This window comes from Hyperolius riggenbachi, chromosome 1 (assembly GCF_040937935.1).
Source record: "Hyperolius riggenbachi isolate aHypRig1 chromosome 1, aHypRig1.pri, whole genome shotgun sequence".
Taxonomy (NCBI): Eukaryota; Metazoa; Chordata; class Amphibia; order Anura; family Hyperoliidae; genus Hyperolius; species Hyperolius riggenbachi.
This window is the reverse complement of record NC_090646.1, coordinates 325,625,056-325,647,091: the sequence shown is the minus strand read 5'-3', so window position 1 is coordinate 325,647,091 and position 22,036 is coordinate 325,625,056. Positions and strand designations below refer to the sequence as shown.

Here is a 22,036-nt window from a genome sequence, read left to right as displayed (position 1 = left end):
CAATAGTTTTCCTTCATTTTAACATTTTGAAAATAAGAAATATATTAGTTTAACTGATGGGAATAAAGTCAGTCAAACACATATTTCAGTAGAAAAATACATATATTAACACAGATCTGTACATCAGTTCTGAAAGAGGGACAATTTAGGAAGAAAGAGGGACAGAGGGATTTGGTCCTCAAACAATGACTGTGCCTCCAAAAGAGGGATGGTTGGGAGCTATGGATACGTGCAATTATGTTATCCACTGTAATTACAGCAACTCTTTAAAATCGTGTTCTACACGGTTTTTTTTTTACATGGCTCGGTAACGCGTACAGCACTTCAGCTACAATTCTGTTCTACTAATACTTCCAATAGCATCATCCTCTCTCCATAGGGTTTCGTGGCACAACTACGTCACCCATCGACCGTTTTTCGCACTGCAAGACCGCAACGAAACCATCCGACAGCGCGACATGGCCGCAGTTATCGCGGTACTTACGTCATCCAGGTCCTGATACAAATTCTCTGATCACAACAATAGTAGCATCGGCTCTCCCCGCCCCTTTCGCCATATTTTCTAATAAGCGCGACCTGGCACGTGGAGCCAGCAGCCAATCAGTGCTTCATTTATCGGCGGAGGGATACGGGTGCCGGAGAGCCAGAAAGTGAGCGGCGGGAGCACAATGGAGAGGAAACGTTGGGAGTGCTCGGCTCTGCCACAGGGGTGGAAGAAGGAAGAGGTGACCCGAAGATCAGGGCTGTCAGCTGGCAAGAGCGATGTGTATTACTACAGGTGGTATTCTTTGTTTCTTTACCCATTATTGGCTCCAGTAGCGGTGCAATGTATAAGTGGATGATGAAGGAAACCAAACGCCTCGTAAAGTAAAGGGTGAGGCTATGCCGAACATGAGTGAAGACCGGGCAGTGTCCAGTAATGGGAGTATTATAAGGTAGTGCAGTCTTCCTACACACGGCCAGGCTCGATCTATAGATCCAGAGTAAAAGATGTGGGAGGGACTGAGGGAGGGGGAGGCACATGTTTGATATGGATTTGTCAGGTGGTATATTCAGCTTGGTTGGTAGGTGCAGAGGGAATTGTTTATTTGGAGTATTTATTAACTATCTGAGCGCCAGAAGTTATCAGTAGTAATATAGAGTTCTATTGATGGAGACTTTGAATGTTTGAGACTCCAGGCAAACATTGCAATTTACAGTCAGTATTGCTGTGTTGTAGATTCAGATCATATTTCAGCACTTCAGTGCATCCACACATAGGAATCTTTTAGCCTACAGTGCAACAAATTTTATGGCATTCTGGAAACTATATAAACACTTAATTAATTATAGAGCCTGTTATTTATTGACTGTAAGTTTCAGTTTGAATTGCTATGATATTAAGTGTCTATAAGCCCTGCAGAATGACTGCCTCTGTGCTGGTCAGCCATTCGTTTGGTTATAATCTGCATATGACTGACAAGATTACCTTTTGGAGGGGGTGCATATCTGGTAATGTGTACTGATGAGTAGACCACAGATTTTAATGTTAGTCCATGTTCAGATGAAGAACTAAACTGTGCACTTGTTTGACAAAGTACAGTTATTCGGCAGCAAAAAAACAGCAACATTAATGCACTCAGATGTGACTCAGTATATGGTCAGCTCTCCAATGACCAATGCACAGGAGCAGCTAACAGACTGTGAATTCACCGCCTTCAGCCTTCCACATGAGTTGTAAAGGATACAAGAACCGAAAAGTTCTGGTAAAAATGATAGCTGCAGTGTGTGGTGGGTTAAAGGTACATACCATCCGCTCCTCCTGCCACCGTTAGTGTAATATACATACTGGTGTCCGGCGACTTGCTTGACCTGGACATACTGCACCCTGTGTGCGCAGTATGTCCTCCCCTCTTCACTTCTGGCTGGCGCATAGCGAGCGGCTCAGAAGCACGCTGATCCCTCTGTCTCCTGGGCTGCATGTGCACTCCACTACACCAAGCGTCACATGATTAGCGTGTGACGCTTGGTGTAGTGGAGCGCACACGCAGCCCAGAGGAGACAGAGGGATCAGTGTGCTTCTGAGCTGCTTGCTATGCGCCGGCCAGAAGTGAAGAGGGAAGGTGCGCAGTATGTCCGGGTCAAGCAAGTCGTTGGACACCGGGATGTATATTACACTAACGGCGGCAGACGGATGGGGGGCAGGAGGAGCGGATGGTATGTACTTTTAACCCCCTCACACAAATAATTTTTACCAGAACCTTTCGGTTCTTGTATCCTTTAAAGTGTACCTTAGACATTGAATGCAAAAGGATTTATACTTACCTGGGTATTCTTTCAGCTCCCTGTAGTCTGTCCCCCTCAGTCCCTTCCGTTGTGCTGCTGTGAGCCCTGGTAAAGTCCCCAACTGAACCACGTGGACTGCTACGCATGAGTGTTTGTGCCACTTACTCGTGGTCCCGTGCCTGGCTGCATTCTTCGCATACACAGTTCGTTCGTTAAGCCTGTCACTGCATTGTGTGCAAAACACTCCTGGCTGCGGGAACGTAATCGGGGTGCACAAGACCAGATCACAAACTCCACAGCAGTAGAACGTAGGGGGCCAGAAAGACGTGGAGGAAGCTAGTGGACTACAGGGGGCTTTCATTGTCTCAAGGTGCCCTTACACTTATTAGATTTGATCAGTGCTGTAGATAAATTTGACAAAATGGCTGCCAGATTGTAATTTTGATCAATTTCGACCAGAAATTGTAATTTCCATCAGTTGGGTGGCCATTTTGGCTCCAGACAGAAAGATCTCACTCAAAAGTGGGTGGGGGCATGGCAGTAGATCAACCTATGGACTTTCCCGAATGGGTTACTTGGGCCAGCCAAGTCCTGAAGAAAGGCTTTTGTGGAGCGCAGTAGTAGAGCAAACAACAATCTTCAGCGTCGTCATCTGCATTCCGTGTTTTTTTTTTTTTGTTTGTTTTTTCTTTCCTCCCTGCCCCATTGCCTTCTCGCATCTGTCTCCAGAGAGGAAATGTACAGGGCAACACATCCAATGCACCTGTACTCTCGCTCCTTAAAGCTGGAGTGTCACCATAAAATTCAAATTTCAACAGCAACTGGTCTGAGTGTATTAAGTTATAAGGATGCTAATCCTGCATTCAAAACTTTTTCTGCTGTTATGATTTGGAGTTATCACATACTTAAGGAGCACTGGCCCTTTAGTAGTCAGTGGCAAACAGTTGCATGCTGGGGGTCCTTTTTATCTATAATATATTCCTCCCCTTCCCTTTATTTCCCTGCTAGCTGCTTATCCCCTACTCACTTGTGTTTACAAGCAAGACTGAGGTGACTCAGCGATTGGCGGAGTAAATGAAAAAAAAAAAAAAAAGTAAAGGGCAGAAATGACATCAGGTTTTAGCCTAAACTGTGGACAAAAGACATGGCCCCACCAGGAACAGAATTCTCTTAATTTACTATATAACATTCACTGAAATCAAAACGTGGACAGTACAATACATGTGTTATGTAAGTAGATCAAGTATTTACCTACTTATGTGTTTTTTTTTTTTGTTTTCCCTGGCATAGTATGGCTAATCCTACTGCTTTAAAGGAGTTATCAGGCTAAATGGTCAAAATGAGCTTTACTTACCTGGGGCTTTCTCCAGTCCCTTGCAGCCTACTGTCCCACACCAACCGCTCCGCTCCCCGCTGCTGTCCCGGTCTCCGTTCTCTGTATTCAGCTTACTGCGGCTGTGCGAAGCGCCGCTGTCAATCATGGCCATGTGGGCCGCGGCGAACGGCGCAGCCGCAGTAAGGCCGACCGCACGGTCGGACTGAATACCAATCCTTCAATAAAGCATATGGACTAGGTATAACGTGTAATTTAATTTAAAAAGTACACGTTATAGCTAGTTCATATGTTCTATTGAATGCAATTAATGTTGGACGTGTAGTTGTTGACAGTATTGACCTATATTGATATAACTAATGAGATGGTTTATTACTGTTAGGCTTAGTTCACGTTATAACTCGCAGGCGCTGAGCGCTTTTGTAAGAGCTTTTCCCAGTGCTTTCTGAGTGATTAGCAATTTTTAGAAGCTCTTTTCTAAGTGGTTTTGTTGGGTGATTTGAGCTTTTCTTCTTGTAAACAATCAGGAAGTGAACTCTTTGACCTGGAACTGAAAATAACTGATATGCACTTTGTGAGTGAAAACGCTCACAGAATCGCTTTAGCGATTTTCCTATATCTTCCATTAAAGTGCAAATGCTCAGGAAGTGGTGCAGGACCGACGTTTGCGATGGGAAAGAAAGCTTATCATTCTTGTGCAAACACTCACTTTGTAACTTATTGCACAAGCGCTTTTTAAAATCGCCAGTGCTGGAAAAAAAAAACGCTCAGTGCAGTGTTCTCCCCAGGCTCTTTTAGCCGGGTGCTCCACCCGGCTAGTTTTAGTGAGCACCTGGCTGTTATCGGCTCACCTCCTCCTATGCTGTAAGCAGAGTTGAAGAGATAAGCACCGACCCTGCTTTCTCTTATCGCGCCACACCCGGCTACTTTTTCATGCCACCCGGCTGGAAGAAAATTCTGGGGAGAACACTGCAGTGTGAATCAGCCCTTAGAATAATTCAATCTGCCTGTTAGAGATCAAGCAGAATAGCTATTTTGCAATTGTTAATGCACTGTATATTTCCTCCTTGGAGACAGACATGAGGAGAACATGGGGAATGCAGATGCCATCGCTGAAACTTGTGCTGTTCGCCTTTTATTCAGGACTTGACCAGCCGGGTCCTGTCATTTTTGCATTCTGGCTGGCCGAAGTCCAAATAAGCAAGTTAAATGCAATTTCTTTGCATATTGACTGGCCAGACCCCAAAATGGCCAGACTTCGGCTATTGGCTGTAACATTATACTGTATATGTAAGTGTGTGTATTTTAAATATTACAACAGTTTATGACCATGGTCCTTTACTACCAATTCTGATTACTACCATGTAAAATTCTGTTTTGGCCATGAGTGTTAAAGGGGAACTGAAGAGAGAGGTATATGGAGGCTGCCATGTTTATTTCCTTTTAAGCAATACAAGTTGCCTGGCAGCCCTGCTGACCCTCTGCCTTTAATACTATTAGCCATAGCCCCTGAACAAGCATGCAGCAGATCAGGTGTTTCAGACTTTAAAGTCAGATCTGATAAGACTAGCTGCATGCTTGTTTCTGGTGTTATTCAGATACTACTGCAGAGAAATAGACCAGCAAGGCTGCCAGGCAACTGGTATTGATTAAAAGGAAATAAATATGGCAGCCTCCGTATACCTCTTACTTCAGTTCCCCTTTAAAGGACACCTCAAGTGAGTGATGTGGAGGCAGATATATTTATCTCCTTTTACAGCGGAGCTGAACTCTGAACTTCCTCTCTGGTCTAAAAGATATGCAAGAGCATAATGGGGTTGAGTCATTAATCAGCGCAAGGTAAAAATCGGCACGCGCTACGGGCAGTAGTGCTGCGTGGTATGCGCTCCTAAGTTATGCGTGCTCCTTTCATGTGCCGCACAATGTGAAGTAGCGTGACTGCGATATATTACTAGTGCGGCTATAACTTAGGACGCATGCTACTAAGCACTACCACGTGCTGATATTTACCTCACGATGTTGAATTTGAACTCGCACTAATTCATGATTCAACTCCAAAATCCTTTAAATAATATTTGTTACAGCTGATACAAATCCTGCTATAAATCTGCAGCATCTATTTTCTGCTTTCATGGAAGCCGACTTATTGTTAACATCCTGTGTTTACCAATTAGCTGCTCTGCTGTGGCAGTCAGTTGACACAGCTGAGTGATCAAATTACAACTTGTGATTAGTCACAGGTGAGGGGGAATCAAACAAGCTAAATTCTCTTAATACATACAGGGTACATTTATCTCTCTCTTTCCTTCTGTCTGCTGCAAGAATTCAGGTTCCCTTTAAAGGACACATCCAAGGAAAATAAAAAATCAAGATCTATTTACCCAGGGCTTCCTCCAGCCCCTGGCAGCCTATATGTCCCTTGTCACAGCTCTGGTGTCATGGGGTCCCCTCCATTGCAGATGCCGACCTTGCCAGGTCAGAATTTTCTGCGCCTGCACAAGTGCGTGGCTGTGCCACCCGCGGCCGCGATGCAGTAACTGGGAGCATTCTGCACAGTAGTTCTGTGCCTTCCCAGAACGCTCCAGGCCACGTGAGCACGATCACGATCGTGATCGTTGCAGGCGCAAAAGATTCTGACCTGGCGAGGTTGGCATCTGCAACTGTGGGGACACGAGCTGTGGTTAGGGACATTTAGGCTTCCAGGGGCTGGAGGAAGCCCTGGGTAAGTAGATCTCCCTTCCCCTCCCCCCCTCCCCCCCCCTCGGACCTTCCCTTAAAGTAGTATCAGTTGCCTGACGTCCTGCTGATCTCTTTAGCTGCAGTAGTGTCTGAATAACACATCTGAAACAAGCAGGGCTTTTGCGTTGGAGCAATTTTTGGGATCCCGGAGTCGGGGAAAAAAATGCTCTGACTCTTAATTTAGACTGTAATTGAGTTCTATCTATCAGATAATAGTCAATACAAATAACGCGTATGTATGTATGTATGTATGTATGTATGTATGTGTGTGTATATAATATTGTTCTCCCCAGGCTCTTTTAGCCGGGTGTGGTGAGCACCCGGCTGTAATTTGCTCACCTTCTCCTATGCCGTAAGCAGAGTTGCTCACAGAAGCACTGGCCTTGCATTCTTTCGTCTTGCCCCACCCGGCTACCTTTTCATGCCATCCGGCTATATATATACACTCACCTTCTCAAAGAGTTTTCTTTATTTTCATGACTATGAACATTGTTGTAGATTCACATTGAAGGCATCCAAAACTATGAATCAACAAATGTGGAAGTATAGTACAAAACCAAAAAGTGTGAAAGTAGCAACCTTTTGCTTTGATTACTGCTTTGCACACTCTTGGCATTCTCTTGATGAGCTTCAAGAGGTAGTCACCTGAAATGGTCTTACAACAGTCTTTAACCACCTGAGCGGTCTGGACGAGCTCAGCTCGTCCAACACCGCCGGAGGCTGCCGCTCAGGCCCTGCTGGGCCGATTTACATCAAATAAAAAGCAGCACACGCAGCCGGCACTTTGCCAGCCGCGTGTGCTGCCTGATCGCCGCCGCTCTGCGGCGATCCGCCGCGAGCAGCGGCGAAAGAGGGTCCCCCCAGCCGCCCGAGCCCTGCGCAGCCGGAACAAAAAGTTCCGGCCAGCGCTAAGGGCTGGATCGGAGGCGGCTGACGTCAGGACGTCGGCTGACGTCGATGACGTCACTCCGCTCGTCGCTATGGCGACGATATAAGCAAAACAAGGAAGGCCGCTCATTGCGGCCTTCCTTGTTTATTCTGGGCGCCGGAGGCGATCGGAAGATCGCCTCCGGAGCGCCCTCTAGTGGGCTTTCATGCAGCCAACTTTCAGTTGGCTGCATGAAATAGTTTTTTTTTTATTTAAAAAAAACCCTCCCGCAGCCACCCTGGCGATTTAATCAGAACGCCAGGGTGGTTAAAGAGAACCCGAGGTGGGTTTGAAGAATATTATCTGCATACAGAGGCTGGATCTGCCTATACAGCCCAGCCTCTGTTGCTATCCCAAACCCCCCTAAGGTCCCCCTGCACTCTGCAATCCCTCATAAATCACAGCCACGCTGCTGACAAACAGCTTGTCAGAGCTGGCTGTGTTTATCTCTATAGTGTCAGTCTGCTGCTCTCCCCGCCTCCTGCAGAACTCCAGTCCCCGCCTGCAACCCTTCCCTCCCTGCTGATTTGGAGGGAAGGGACAGGGGCAGGGACCGGAGCTATGCAGGAGGCGGGGGAGCAGCTGAGACTGACACTACAGATGTAAACACAGCCTTACAGCATAGCTGTGATTTATGAGGGATTGCAGAGTGCAGGGGGACCTTAGTGGGGTTTGGGATAGCAACAGAGGCTGGGCTGTTTAGGCAGATCCAGCCTCTGTATGCAGATAACATTCTTTAAACACACCTCGGGTTCTCTTTAAGGAGTTCCCAGAGATTCTAAGCACTTGTTGGCCCTTTTGCCTTCACTCTGCGGTCCAGCTCACCCCAAACCTTCTCGATTGTGTTCAGGTCTGGTGACTGTGGAGGCCAGGTCATCTGGCGCAGTACCCCATCACTCTCCTTCCTGGTTAAATAGCCCTTACACAGCCTGGAGGTGTGTTTGGGGTCATTGTCCTGCTGAAACTAAAAGCAAACCGGATAGAATAGCATGCCGCTGAAAGATGCTGTGGTAGCCATGCTGGTTCAGTATGCCTTCAATTTTGAATAAATCAACAGTGTCACCAGCAAAGCACCTTCACACCTCCTACTCCATGGTTCACGGTGGGAACCAGGCATGTAGAGACCATCCATTCACCTTTTCTGCATTGCACAGAGACACATTGTTTGGAACCAAAAATATCAAATTTGGACTCATGAGACCAAAGCACAGATTTCCACTGGTCTAATGTCCATTCCTTGTGTTCTTTAGCCCAAACAAGTCTCTTCTGCTAGTTTCCTGTCCTTAGCAGTGGTTTCCTAGCAGATATTCTACCATGAAGGCCTGATTCACACAATCTCCTCATAACAGTTGTTCTAGAGATGTGTCTGCTGCTAGAACTCTGTGTGGCATTGACCTGCTCTCTAATCTTAGCTGCTGTTAACCTGCGATTTCAGAGGCTGGTGACTCGGATGAACTTATCCTCCGCAGCAGAGGTGACTTTTACTCTTCCTTTCCTGGGGCGGTCCGCATGTGAGCCAGTTTCTTTGTAGAGTTTGATGTTTTTTGAGACTGCACTTTGGACTGACTGACCTTCATTTGATGGCCACTTGTTTTTCTTTACTTAGCTGCTTTTTTTCTTGCCATAATACAATTTCTGGCAGTCTATTCTGTAGGACTATCAGCTGTGTATCCACCTGACTTCTCCACAACGCAACTGATGGTCCCAACCCCATTTATAAGGGCTCTTTCACACTAGAGGCTGCGGTAGAAAAGGCTGAAAGTCAGCCTTTTGCTTAACACCAATACATAGCGTTTTGAAAGCGTTTTACAGCTCATATGAAAACGTCCTTTCTTTTTTTTTTTTTCTATAAAAATAAGTGAACAAGTCAACTGTAAAACGCTTTGAAAACGCTGAAGTTGGCGTTTTCCATTGACTATCATTGAAACACCAACAGCCAACTTCGGCTGTAAACAGCCCTGAAAAAGTTTCTGGGAGCGTTGAAACGCAATGCTCCAAAACGCCGAGTTAGATGTGAAAGGTAAAATGAAAGTCTATGGACTTTCATTTTACCTTAGAAAACGCCAACTTCGGCTGTGGCGTTAAAACGCCGAAAAAATCCTCTGGTGTGAAAGGGCCCTAAGGCAATAAATCCCACTTCTTAAACCTGACAGGGCACACCTGTGAAGTGAAAACCATTTCAGGTGACTACCTCTTGAAGCTCATCAAGAGAATTGCAAGCGTGTGCAAAGCAGTAATCAAAGCCAACGGTGGCTACTTTGAAGAACCTAGAATATGACATATTTTCAGTTGTTTCACACTTTTTGGTTATGTACTATACTTCCACATGTGTTAATTCATAGTTTTGGATGCCTTCAATGTGAATCTACAATGTTCATAGTCCTGAAAATAAAAAAAACTCTTGAGAAGGTGTGTCCAAACTTTTGGTCTGTACTGTGTAATAGATGGATATGTATAGAGATAGATAGACCTATAAATAGATACATACCAGTGCTTAGTCCAAATTAAATATGATGTTTGTGCAGCTGCAATAAAGCAGTCACCATATCTTTAAAGAACCACTATCGTGAACATTTTAAAATGTAAAATGCATATGAACACATACAGATAAGTAAATTTTTTTTTCCAGAATAAAATGAGGCATAATTACTTTTCTGTTATGTTGCTTACAGTGGGTAGTGGAAATCTGACAGAACTGACATGTTTTGTACTAGCCCATCTCTATGGGGGATTCTCAGCATGACCCTTATTCTTTATAAAGTCGCTCCCTGAAAAGTATTTTTTACAAAGATGCTGTCCAGCGTCCCTTGTTGCTGCACACTGTTTTTTGGCAGTTGTAGGTGCTTTTGAAAATAGACCATAAGAGTCTCTGAGGAGATGGGCTAATCAAAAACCTGTCAGTTTTACTAGCTACTGTAAGTGACAGCAACATAGGAGAAAAGTAATTTATGGCTCATTTTACTCTGGAAGAAATTTTACTTATTTGTATGTGTTTACATGTATTTAAAATGGTTACTATTTTTGCAATAGTGGTCCCTTAAAGCCAGATATACATATCTGTGTGCACAGGAATCTTTTAGGCTAGGTGCACAGTAGGACGCTGCGGTGCTGCATTATTAAAGAAAACCTGAACTGAAAATGTAAAAGTCAAAATAAACATACACATGTTATGCTTACCTCCCGTGTAGTCTACTCATCAATCTATTTCCCCCCCCCCCCCTCCTAAATCCTGTTTCTCCACTGGGATCAAGAGAATTCTCTGTCCTCCATTTTGAAAATGGCCATTAGCCCATAACCGCTTTCTGGACAGCACACTGTTAAAGGGAAACTGAAGAGAGGGGTATATGGAGGCTGCCATGTTTATTTCCTTTTAAGCAATACCAGTTGCCTGGCAGTCCTGCTGATCCTCTGCCTCTAATATTAGCCATAGCCCCTGAACAAGCATGCAGCAGATCAGGTGTTTCAGACTTTAAAGTCAGATCTGATAAGACTAGCTGCATGCTTGTTTCTGGTGTTATTCAGATACTACTGCAGAGAAATAGATCAGCAGGGCTGCCTGGCAATTGGTATTGATTAAAAGGAAATAAATATGGCAGCCTCCGTATACCTCTTACTTCAGTTTCCCCTTTAAACTGTAACATCGCCCACTTGAGCCATAGGGAAACATGAACATTACCTGGCAAATCAGCTGTCATCTCAGCTATAACTGACAGCAACTGATATATTTCAGTTCTGACAAAATGTCTGGAAGGGATCATTGTCAGAAGAAAATGGTGAGCTTCTGAGAGGAACTGATGGCAAGGGAACTATGTAATGTTCATTTGAATATACCTCATGTGTTTATTTTAAATTTTACTCAGTTCAGGTTCCCTTTAAAGTGAACCTAAAGGCATAAAAAAAAAATGAGATGAACTCACCTGGGGCTTCCCTCAGCCCCCTGCAGCCGATCGGTGCCCTCGCAGCTCCGCTCCGATGCCTCTGGACCCGCCGGCGACGACTTCCGGTTTCGCCGTCACCGGCCGACAGGCATGGGAACGCGAGTGATTGTTCGTGTTCCCAGCCTGTATATCGCCCCCTATGCTGCTATTGCGGCTCCTGGCCGCAATAGCAGCATAGGGGGCGATATACAGGCTGGGAACACGAAGGAGCCGCAATAGCAGCATAGGGGGCGATATACAGGCTGGGAACACTAACAATCACTTGCGTTCCCATGTCTGTCGGCCGGTGACGGCGAAACCGGAAGTCGTCGCCGGCGGGTCCAGAGGCATCGGAGCGGAGCTGCGAGGGCACCGATCGGCTGCAGGGGGCTGAGGGAAGCCCCAGGTGAGTTCATCCTTTTTTTTTTTTTTTTTTTTTTTTGACTTAAGGTTATCTTTAAGTCTTATAGTGCAACTAACCGCAGTGCAATTAAAAGTCTATGCAATGTTCTCTTTACATTGAAATGTGTAGCATTATGGTAACGTACTGCCGCAGTGCGTTACCTCTAAACGCACACGTTACTAGGTACAGGAAAGCATACTTTTTGACTGTATGCTTTAGGCCCCGTTTACACTTAATCAGTTGGTACGCTTTTTGTTTTTTTGTTTGCTTCTCCATAGCAGTGCATTGTGAAATTTCAGTTAGAGGAACTACAGTGAAAATTATGTAATAAAAAGTGCTTCATTTTTTACAATAATTATAAATGATTTAGTCAGTGTGCCCATTGTAAAAGCTTTCCTCTCCCTGATTTACATTCTGGCATTTTTATCACATGGTGACATTTTTACAGCTGGCAGGTGATGTCGCTGGAAGTATCTGCTGCTGCTTTTTTTGGCAGTTGTAAACCGCTGTAAACAGCTATTTCCCACAATGCAACAAGGTTCACAGACAGGAAACTGCCAGGAAAATGGTCCTCACAGTCTCTTGTGGGAGGGGCTTCACCACAATATCGGCCATACAGAGCCCGCTGATGATCCATTTGTGAAAAGGAATAGATTTTTCATGTAAAATGGGGTACTAGCTACTGATTGGGATGAAGTTCAGTTCTTGGTCACGGTTTCTCAAGAAGTGTGAAAGGTGCCATAGGAAAACATGGGACTTTGAAAATCAGTTGACCTTTCAGTTGTAACTGAGAGCAACTGATTAAGTGTAAATGGGGCCTTACTGTACCTACTTTATGTGATGGTAACTCAGCGTTAATCTGCATCACCACTTTTTTGTTGAGGTGTGTGTGTATACAGGCCAAAAGTTTGGACACACCTCATTCAAAGAGTTTTCTTTATTTTCATGACTATGAACAATGTAGATTCACACTGAAGGCATCCAAACTATGAATTAACACATGTGGAAGTATAGTACATAACCAGAAAGTGTGAAACTGAAAATATGTCATATATTCTAGGTTCTTCAAAGTAGCCACCTTTTGCTTTTGTTTACTGCTTTGCACACTCTTGGCATTCTCTTGATGAGCTTCAAGAGGTAGTTGCCTGAAATGGTCTTCCAACAGTCTTGAAGGAGTTCCCAGAGATGCTTAGCACTTGTTGGCCATTTTGCCTTCACTCTGCGGTCCAGCTCACCCCAAACCATCTCGATTGGGTTTAGGTCTGGTGACTGTGGAGGCCAGGTCATCTGGCGCACTACCCCATCACTCTTTCCTGGTCAAATAGCCCTTACACAGCCTGGAGGTGTGTTTGGGGTCATTGTCCTGTTGAAAAATAAATGATGGTCCAACCAAACGCAAACCGGATGGAATAGCATGCCACTGAAAGATGCTGTGGTAGCCATGCTGGTTCAGTATGCCTTCAGTTTTGAATAAATCCCTAACAGTGTCAACAGCAAAATACCCCCACATCACACCTCCTCCATGCTTCACGCTGGGAACCAGGCATGTAGAGACCATCCATTCACCTTTTCTGCGTCACACAAAGACACAGTGGTTGGAACCAAAAATCTAAAATTTGGACTCCTCAGACCAAAGCACAGATTTCCACTGGTCTAATGTCCATTCCTTGTGTTCTTTAGCCCAAACAAGTCTCTTCTGCTTGTTGCCTGTCCTTAGCAGTGGTTTCCTAGCAGATATTCTACCATGAAGGCCTGACTCACACAGTCTCCTCTTAACAGTTGTTCTAGAGAGGTGTCTGTTGCTAGAACTCTTTGTGGCATTGACCTGGTCACTAATCTGAGCTGCTGTTGCGATTTCTCAGGCTGGTGACTCGGATGAACTTATCCTCCGCAGCAGAGGTGACTCTTGGTCTTCCTTTCCTGGGACATGTGAGCCAGTTTCTTTGTAGCGTTTGATGGTTTTTGAGACTGCATTTGGGGACACTTTCAAAGTTTTCTCAATTTTCCGGACTGACTGACCTTCATTTCTTAAAGTAATGATGGCCACTCGTTTTTCTTTACTTGGCTGCTTTTTTTTTTCTTGCCATAATACAAATTCTAACAATCTATTCAGTACTATCAGCTGTGTATCCACCTGCCTTCTCCACAATGCAACTGATGGTCCCAACCCCATTTATAAGGCAAGACTTATCCCACTTCTTAAACCTGACAGGGCACACCTGTGAGGTGAAAACCATTTCAAGTGACTACCTCTTGAAGCTCATCAAGAGAATGCCAAGCGTGTGCAAAGCAGTAATCAAAGAAAAAGGTGGCTACTTTGAAGAACCTAGAATATGACATGTTTTCACACTTTTTGGTTATGCACTATACTTCCACATGTGTTAATTCATAGTGTGGATACCTTCAGTGTGAATCTACAATGTTCATAGTCATGAAAATAAAGAAAACTCTTTGAATGAGGTGTGTCCAAACTTTTGGTGTGTGTACATTCTCCTGCAAAATACCTGCACATCACTCTTACATCTTACATGTACCCACAGTTAGATTGCCTAGAGCCTGATTGATGTTGTTTTTTTTTTTTTTTTCTGTCTGCAACTTCTACAAGTACTCCAAGGACTTTTATTTATATTTACTCTACAGCTGTTTCCTAAGTTTATTTTAAAGAGAATCTGTATTGTTAAAATCGCACAAAAGTAAACATACCAGTGCGTTAGGGGGACATCTCCTATTACCCTCTGTCACAATTTCGCCGCTCCTCGCCGCATTAAAAGTGGTTAAAAACAGTTTTAAAAAGTTTGTTTATAAACAAACAAAATGGCCACCAAAACAGGAAGTAGGTTGATGTACAGTATGTCCACACATAGAAAATACATCCATACACAAGCAGGCTGTATACACCCTTCCTTTTGAATCTCAAGGGATCAGTTGTGTGTTTCTTTCCCCCTGCAGCTATCTTCCACTGAAGTGTCAGGCTGTTTCTTACTGCAGAGTGCAGACAACTCTGCCTGTATGTAATTCATCAGTATGTGAAAGCCCAGCCAGCTCAGAGGAGGATTTATCCAGCTTGTAAAAGATAAGAGAGAAGAGGGAAGCTGCCCTAATCTAAATAATACACAGGCAGTGTGCAGAGAGGGGCCTGGAGGGGGGAGATGCATCACAGAACCACAACACTGAAGAACTTGGCAGCCTTTCAGACACAGGCTGACAAGTCTGACAAGAGAGAAATAAGTTGATTTATTACAGAGATGGTGATAGTAGAACGTGCTGCAGTAAGCCAGAACACATTAGAATAGCTTTTGGAACTTGTAGGATGATAAAAAACAGGATGCAATTTTTGTTAGTCTCTTTAAATGCCTTTCTAGTGTACAAAAACAAACAAACAAAAAAAGGCTATTGTTTAAAAGTTACTGTCCCAACACCTTGTCTGTTTAAAAAGATTAATTGGAACCCCATATGAGCTGGGTTTCTGTGCATAGATCGGCTTCACCTTGTAGAAAATGGCCCTGGCCTTTTTTTCAATACCAGATATAGAAAAGGTAGAGGCGTCGTTCGTCGCAATAAAACAAGCAGGATTCCCTGCTGCGACAAACTACTCTGGGGGGGCACGACTATCCCCAGGGCTGCCAGTGTTCTATAGGAGAGAGGGCAAGGGGGGAGGAGAGCGAGACACGAAGCCGGCGGCTTGATCTGTTACATTGCCACCGGCTTAGTCATTTAATTAACTAACTTTTTTTTAATAGACATATTATTACGTCAACTAGTAATACAATTAGCACCACCTGCGGCGGTTACAATCAGTTTTGTTACGTGAAGCAAGTATGATTGAAATTAGCAACAACAGCGCCACCTGCCTGATACGCCCGGCTAACGGATAAGTACAAAAAAAACCCCAAAAAAAACAAAACCTCTACCTTTTCTATATCAGGTATAGAAAAAAGGCCAGGGCCATTTTCTACAAGGTGAAGCCGATCTATGCACAGAAACCCAGCTCATATGAGGTTCCAATTAATCTTTTTAAACAGACAAGGTGTTGGGACAGTCTAACTAACTTTTAAACAATAGCTTTTTTTTTTTTTTTTTGCAAGTTAGCAGGGCTACACGCTAGAATCCAGATGAAATCTGGCTCTTTTGAATATTATGCAGACAACATGCTGGGACATTCATGTTTAAGGCCCATACACACGTCGGATTTCTGCGAACGACTGGTCGTTTGAACGCTCCGTCGTTCGCCCGCTAAATCGGGCGTGTGTACAGGCTGTCGTTCGCTTGATAAGGGTGAGTTTGAGCGATCCGCCCGGTGGATCGCTCAAACTCGCCCTTATCAAGCGAACGACAGCCTGTACACACGCCCGATTTTGCGGGCGAACGACGAGGCGTGCAAACGACCCGTCCACGGAAATCCGACGTGTGTATGGGCCTTAAGGCTTGCTCTTCCGAGTAGCAGCTACTTCAGAATCGAAATGTAAATTTAACTGTGACCGCGGGAGAGGGGAGGGGGTCTGATGCGCTCCATTCGCATCACATGTCCTGTTCCAACTCACTTCCCGGTTGAAGGAGGAAGCGTGGGAGTGACTGGAACGTGACGTTTGACGCAAATGGAGCACATCGGGTAGGAAATGCCTTTTATGTTATATATTTTCAATCAAACATGATTGTTATGCAGATCAGAGCAGTGGACTTCAGTGGAATCCTAAACCTTGGAGTCCGAGGATTTTTGTACTAACTCTACAGCTGTGGAAACAAGCACACAGCTAATCCTGTTAGACTTCAGTCAGAAACATCTGATATGCATGCTTAAGGTGCGTACACACGCCATACTTTAGCAAACAATGGATCCGTCATACCCTCCTGCTGGGCAGACGTTCTGCCGACAGTAAGACGTGTGTACAGTCTGTCGGCAGACTGGTAAGATCTGTCATTTGTTAAAGTATGGCGTGTGTACGCTCCTTTAGAGTCTAAAGGTAGCTATACATCTAGCGATTGTATGGGCAGATTCGACCAAGAGACAAATCTCTCTAATCAAATCTGATGAGAGATCTGTCAGCTGCCCATACACCAAGGGCCGGTTCCAGATCAATTTCAGCATGAAATCTCTTGAATTGGCCTTGGGCTCCGATTATGTCACTGCCCGACACTGCCAAGCACACTGACTATGCTATGTTCCTTTTTTCTTTCTCTGCCTGAGTTAAATATCAGGTATGTAAGTGGCTGACTCAGTCCTGACATGACTACAGTGTGACCCTCGCTGATCAGAAATTCCAACTGTAAAACACTTTCCTAGCAGAAGATGGCTTCTGAGAGCAGGAAAGAGATTAAAAGGTCAATAGTTCAAATTTTAGCTCTGGCATACTTCAATTAATGTGTCATTGAGCAAAAACAATAAAACAGTTAAAACTTAAAAAGTAGATATAAAATAAAACTGTGGAATATCATAAAAAGTCATTTTTAGGAGAAGGAAGATAAACTATAGTATTTATTTCATTAGTTTATTTTCGCTTCGGGTGTCCTTTAAAGTGGACCGAAATTTAAAAATACAAGATTTCATAAATCTATTTTCTAAATTATAATGGCAGCCTTTTTTTTTTTTTTTTTTTTTTTCTGCATGATGAAATATTATAATTTATATTTATTGGAGGAACCCCCTTCCTTTCATATTGCCGGGACAGAATCCGGCAGACTGGTAGAGAGATAAAAAACAAAACACAGGCTGCTACTGATGTCACAGGGGAGCTGATTTCAACTTGTGTGAGCTTTAACATAGACAACGCCCCTGTGAGGGAGGGTAGCTGATGACCAACACACCCATGATCTAAAACCTACTAAGCTCAGAAGTAATGGCTGCCACCTTTATAACTCTAGTTATGAAAATAGAAGGGTGAAAAGCCTGCACTGAAATGCTCATTGGCTTGAAGGAGTGTTTATCTTTGTATGTGTCAGAGTGGTGCAACTAAATATTTTTAATTAAAAAAAAAAAAAAAAAAAGTTTGGTTTGGGTCCGCTTTAAGGTGTGTGATTCAGACACTACTGATGCCCGAAGGATCAGCAGATCTTGCCAGGATCAGCAGGTATTGCATTCCACTCTGTCAATCAAGCGTAAGACTTTATGCACGTAAATCTACTTACCGCAGTTTAGTGCATACACCCCTTTTGTGCATTGAATTGGGACAGAGTGATTTGTGTGTGAGAAGAAGCGACAAGCCTCGGTGAGTAGAGAAATCTAGGCTGACTGTAACTGTCAGTTAATGGAGTGTATACATGAGTCTTGAAAGCAGTATCTCAAGACGAGGCTGCATTAGAACCAGACAGCAAGTTGTTTTTGTTTTGTTTTTGTTTTTTTTTCTCCAACAAAGGTAAGCTTTATTAAAGTTCTAGCTAGTTCATTTTGACTGCCCTATATGCAGAGACTGATGAATTTGTGTAGCATTAAAGGACCACTTTTGTGTGTATTAAAAAAAAAAAAAAAATACTTTTGTTTCAGAGTAAAATGCATTCTATGTTGTCACTTACAGTAGGTAGATAAAACCCTGACCGGTTTTGGGGGAAAAATTCTCCTCATAAGGGTATTCTGAAAGGTAAACTTAACTGAGAGGGATATGGATGTTTCCTTTTAAACATATACCAGTTGCTTGCCAGTCCTGCTGATCTCATTGACCAAAGTAATGGCAGAATCACACACCTGAAACAAGCATGCAGCTAATCCAGTCTGACTTCAGTCAGAGCACCTGATCTGCATGCTTGTTGAAGGGCTGTGGCTAAAAGTATTAGAGACATAGGATCAGCAGGAGAGTCAGGCAAATGCTATTATTTTAAGAGGAAAAATCCATATCCTTCTCAGTTTAGGTTCCCTTCAAAGAGAACCTGTACTGAGTAAAATATTTAAAATAAACACATGAGGTAACTTCAAATGAACATTACATAGTTACCTTGCCATCAGTTCCGTTCAGAAGCTCACCATTTTCTTCTGACAATAATCCCTTCCAGTTATGACAATATTTTGTCAGATCTGAAATATATCAGTTGCTGTCAGTTATAGCTGAGAGGAAAACTGATGTACCAGGTAATGTCCATGTTTCCCTATGGCTCAAGTGGGCGATGTTACAGTTTAACTGTGTGCTGACCAGAAAGCTGTTATGGGTAATGGCCATTTTCAAAATGGAGGACGGAAAATTCCCTTGATCACAGTGAACAAACAGGACGCGGGAAAGGAGAAAGAGATTGAGGAGTAGACTACATGGAAGGTAAGTATGACTTGTGTATGGTTATTTTGACTTTTAATTTTCAGTTCAGGTTTTCTTTAAGTTTTTTTAAAAGCACTTACTGAAGTAGGCAGTTGCTCAGTCCAACTGTCAAAATATTGTGGAAGCCAGTAGGGAGACTGAACAGAATATTTGTATAGATCCCCTCTGGGGAGTGCTTTTGTAAAGAATAAAGGAAATATTGAGCATCCCCCATAAGGAGATGGACTACTGCAAGTGTCCGCAACCTAGGAGAAAATGCATTTATAGTGCATTTTACGGTACTTATCCGGGCGCATCCGGCAGGTGGCGCTGTTGTATCGAATTTCAATGCGCTGGGTTGTATCTAATTCCATTCATACTTAGTTAATGTAGTACTGTGTGAATGGAAGCGCTGCAGGTGGCGCTAATTACATTGCTACGTTGATAATACAGTGTTAATGGCAAGGAATACATTGTATTTGAAGTGGCTGGCACTGGCACTTAATGGAATTTAAATGAAGGCGGCGGCAATGTAACAGATGAAGCCGCCGCCTTTGTCTGTTCTACTTCTCCCCCTTTGCCCTCTCTCAACTATACAACCCTGCCAGCTGGGGGGGGGGGGGGGGGGGGCACGCCTGTCCCCCCCCACAGTCGTTCGTCGCAAGGAAACAAGCAGGATTCCCTGCCGCGACGAACTACTCTGGGGGGAGACGCATGTCCCCGCAGGCTGCCAGCATTGTAGAAGCGAGAGGAGGGCAAAGGGGGAGAAGAACAGACGAAGGCGGCGGCTTCATCTGTTACATTGCCGCCGCCTTCATTTGAATTCCATGTAAAAGTGCCAGCCACTTCAAATACAATGCATTCCTTGCCATTAACACTGTATTGTTATCAACGTATCAATGTAATTAGCGCCACCTGCGGTGCTTCCATTCACACAGTACTACGTTGAAGTATGAATGGAATTAGATACAACCCAGCGCATCGAAATTCGCTACAACAGCGCCACCTGCCGGATGCGCCCGGCTAACGGATAAGTACCCATTTTACTCTGGGAGAAATCTATTTCTTGTATGTGTACACGCTTTTAGTTTTTTTGCGATAGTGGGCCTTTAAATTTAAAGCAGTATTTCCCCCCCCCCCCCCCCCCCCAACCCTGTACTTGAGGCCCACCAACACTGCATGTTTTGTGGACCACAGAGGTAGCTAATCAGCTCTGCTGCAACACTAATTACCCCACCTGTGTTTGTGAGTGGTTTCCTGCAAAATATGTACTGTTGGTGGGCCTTGAGGACAGGGTTGGGGAACTCTGCTTTAAGTTCAACTTACTTTTTATAAGCCAAACTGGTGGTTGTAGTAATGCTCCAGATCACTTCCTCTGAATCTTTGTTCTCCATGTAACAAAACACTACCATGGCAATGGAACACATTCCTGCCTAGGCGTGTGTTAATGGGGGACTACAGCTAGCTGCAGTAACAAAAAATGAACCTCAAACCCATAAGATGCATTCCAATTTTTTATTTTTTTTTGTTTTTTTTGTTTGTTTTTTCTCCAAACTGTTACAATGACATACCTGTGTGATCTAGGTCTGATTGTTTACTGAAATAAAATCCTGACAGGAAGTGATGAGTGGGAGTAACTGGGGGAACACAGAAAAGTGGGATGTCCGAATTCTTGCAGATTGGCACTCTCCTCCCTTTATGAATGGGCCAGTCCAGTAAGCCTAGAGACACTGAGTTGTTGGAAAGTTTGCTTCTAGTATGTGCAGATGTTTCTAAAGGCTCATACACACATCAGACTATAGTCTTTGGAAAATGAAAGATCACAGACCAATCTTACCACCCTTCATGTAGTATGAGAGCCATACCTTCACTGTCTTTTCTATGGAGCTGAACTCCCCATCAGAAAAAAAAAATCTTTGCAAGATGCTGCACACACAGATCTGTTCCTGCCAAAGATCCGTTCCTGCAAATTGCATTCATAGTCTGAGATCTGCAGATTATCATACACACCTTGTTTAACTGACATTCATCTGCAGATCAGACAATCATCTGCAGATCTGAAAATCCATCCTGGTGGATCTGATCTGCAGATGAATGTCTGTTAAACAAGGTGTGTATGATGATCTGCAGATATCATAGACTATGAATGCATTTTGCAGATCGTGATCTTTTGCAGATCGTGATCTTTTGCAGATCGTGATCTTTTGCAGATCGTGATCTTTTGCAGATCGTGATCTTTTGCAGATCGTGATCTTTTGCAGATCGTGATCTTTTGCATGTCTACAGCATCTTTGTGCGCAGCATCTTGCAAAGATTTCTGTCTTAAGGGGAGTTCAGCTCCATAGAATAGACTTTGTAGGTATGGCTCTCATACTACATGGAAGGGGGTAAAATTGGTTTGTGATCTTTCATTTTCCAAAGACTATGGTCTGATGTGTGTATGTGCCTTAACTCATGAGTCAACAGGATAAAGCGAGCTTAGAATAATGAGAATAGTGCACATTTATAATATGTTGCTGTAGTTTCCTTCCCTTTAGTTTGTGTTTTTAACCTCTATTAGGCCTCATTATGGCCCGGTTCACATCTGCGTTTTGGGCCAAAACTGATCCGGTGAGCGGATCCGGTGTCCGCTTCACCGGATCCGGTTGCTCAGTCCGTGGCCCGTTCACAGTGAAAACTAATCTGATCAATGATCATACCTAATCTTGTGCAGCAGCCGGCGGTAGAGGCTTCCTCTTCTTCCGCTGTGATTACACAGCGCGTCATGTGACTAGTCACATGACACGGAAGCCTCTACCGCCGGCTGCTGCATATGATTAGGTATCTATTTAGCCTCCCTAGCCCGCCCGGCTGCTGAACTCTCCCCTCACCCTCCTGTCACTCAGGATCGCATCGGCCCCCATCCCCCATGGAACGGTCAGTTTCTTCACTAGTGTGAAGAAACGTTCCGTTTCCCATTGCCCCCAATGCTGCAGTATTCCCCCCCCCCCCCCCCCCCCCGGATCCGTTCCGCTAGGCAGAACGGTCCAGAAAATTAGGGCCTGCGGCAATTTTTGGATTCGGGGGCTGGAACATACCCGTACCAACGGACGAATGTGAATGGATCCATAGGGAAACATTGGATCAATTTACATCCGTTCCATTTGTACAGTATACGTTCCGCTTGCGTTCCGACAAAAAAACCGCTGATGTGAACCGGGCCTAACATGATTGCAGATGGCGGCCAGTCTGCTG

The 22,036-nt window shown here is 44.2% G+C and overlaps 1 long non-coding RNA gene across 1 annotated transcript in view; it reads left to right on the top strand.

Moving 5' to 3' along the window:
* The first annotated feature begins 521 nt into the window (after window positions 1-521).
* The window catches only part of LOC137549117 (uncharacterized), a 65,579-nt gene continuing 44,064 nt past the window's right edge, over window positions 522-22,036 (top strand). The window contains exon 1 of the long non-coding RNA XR_011026781.1: window positions 522-778. This is a non-coding gene — a long non-coding RNA (uncharacterized lncRNA). The remainder of the gene's footprint in view (window positions 779-22,036) is intronic.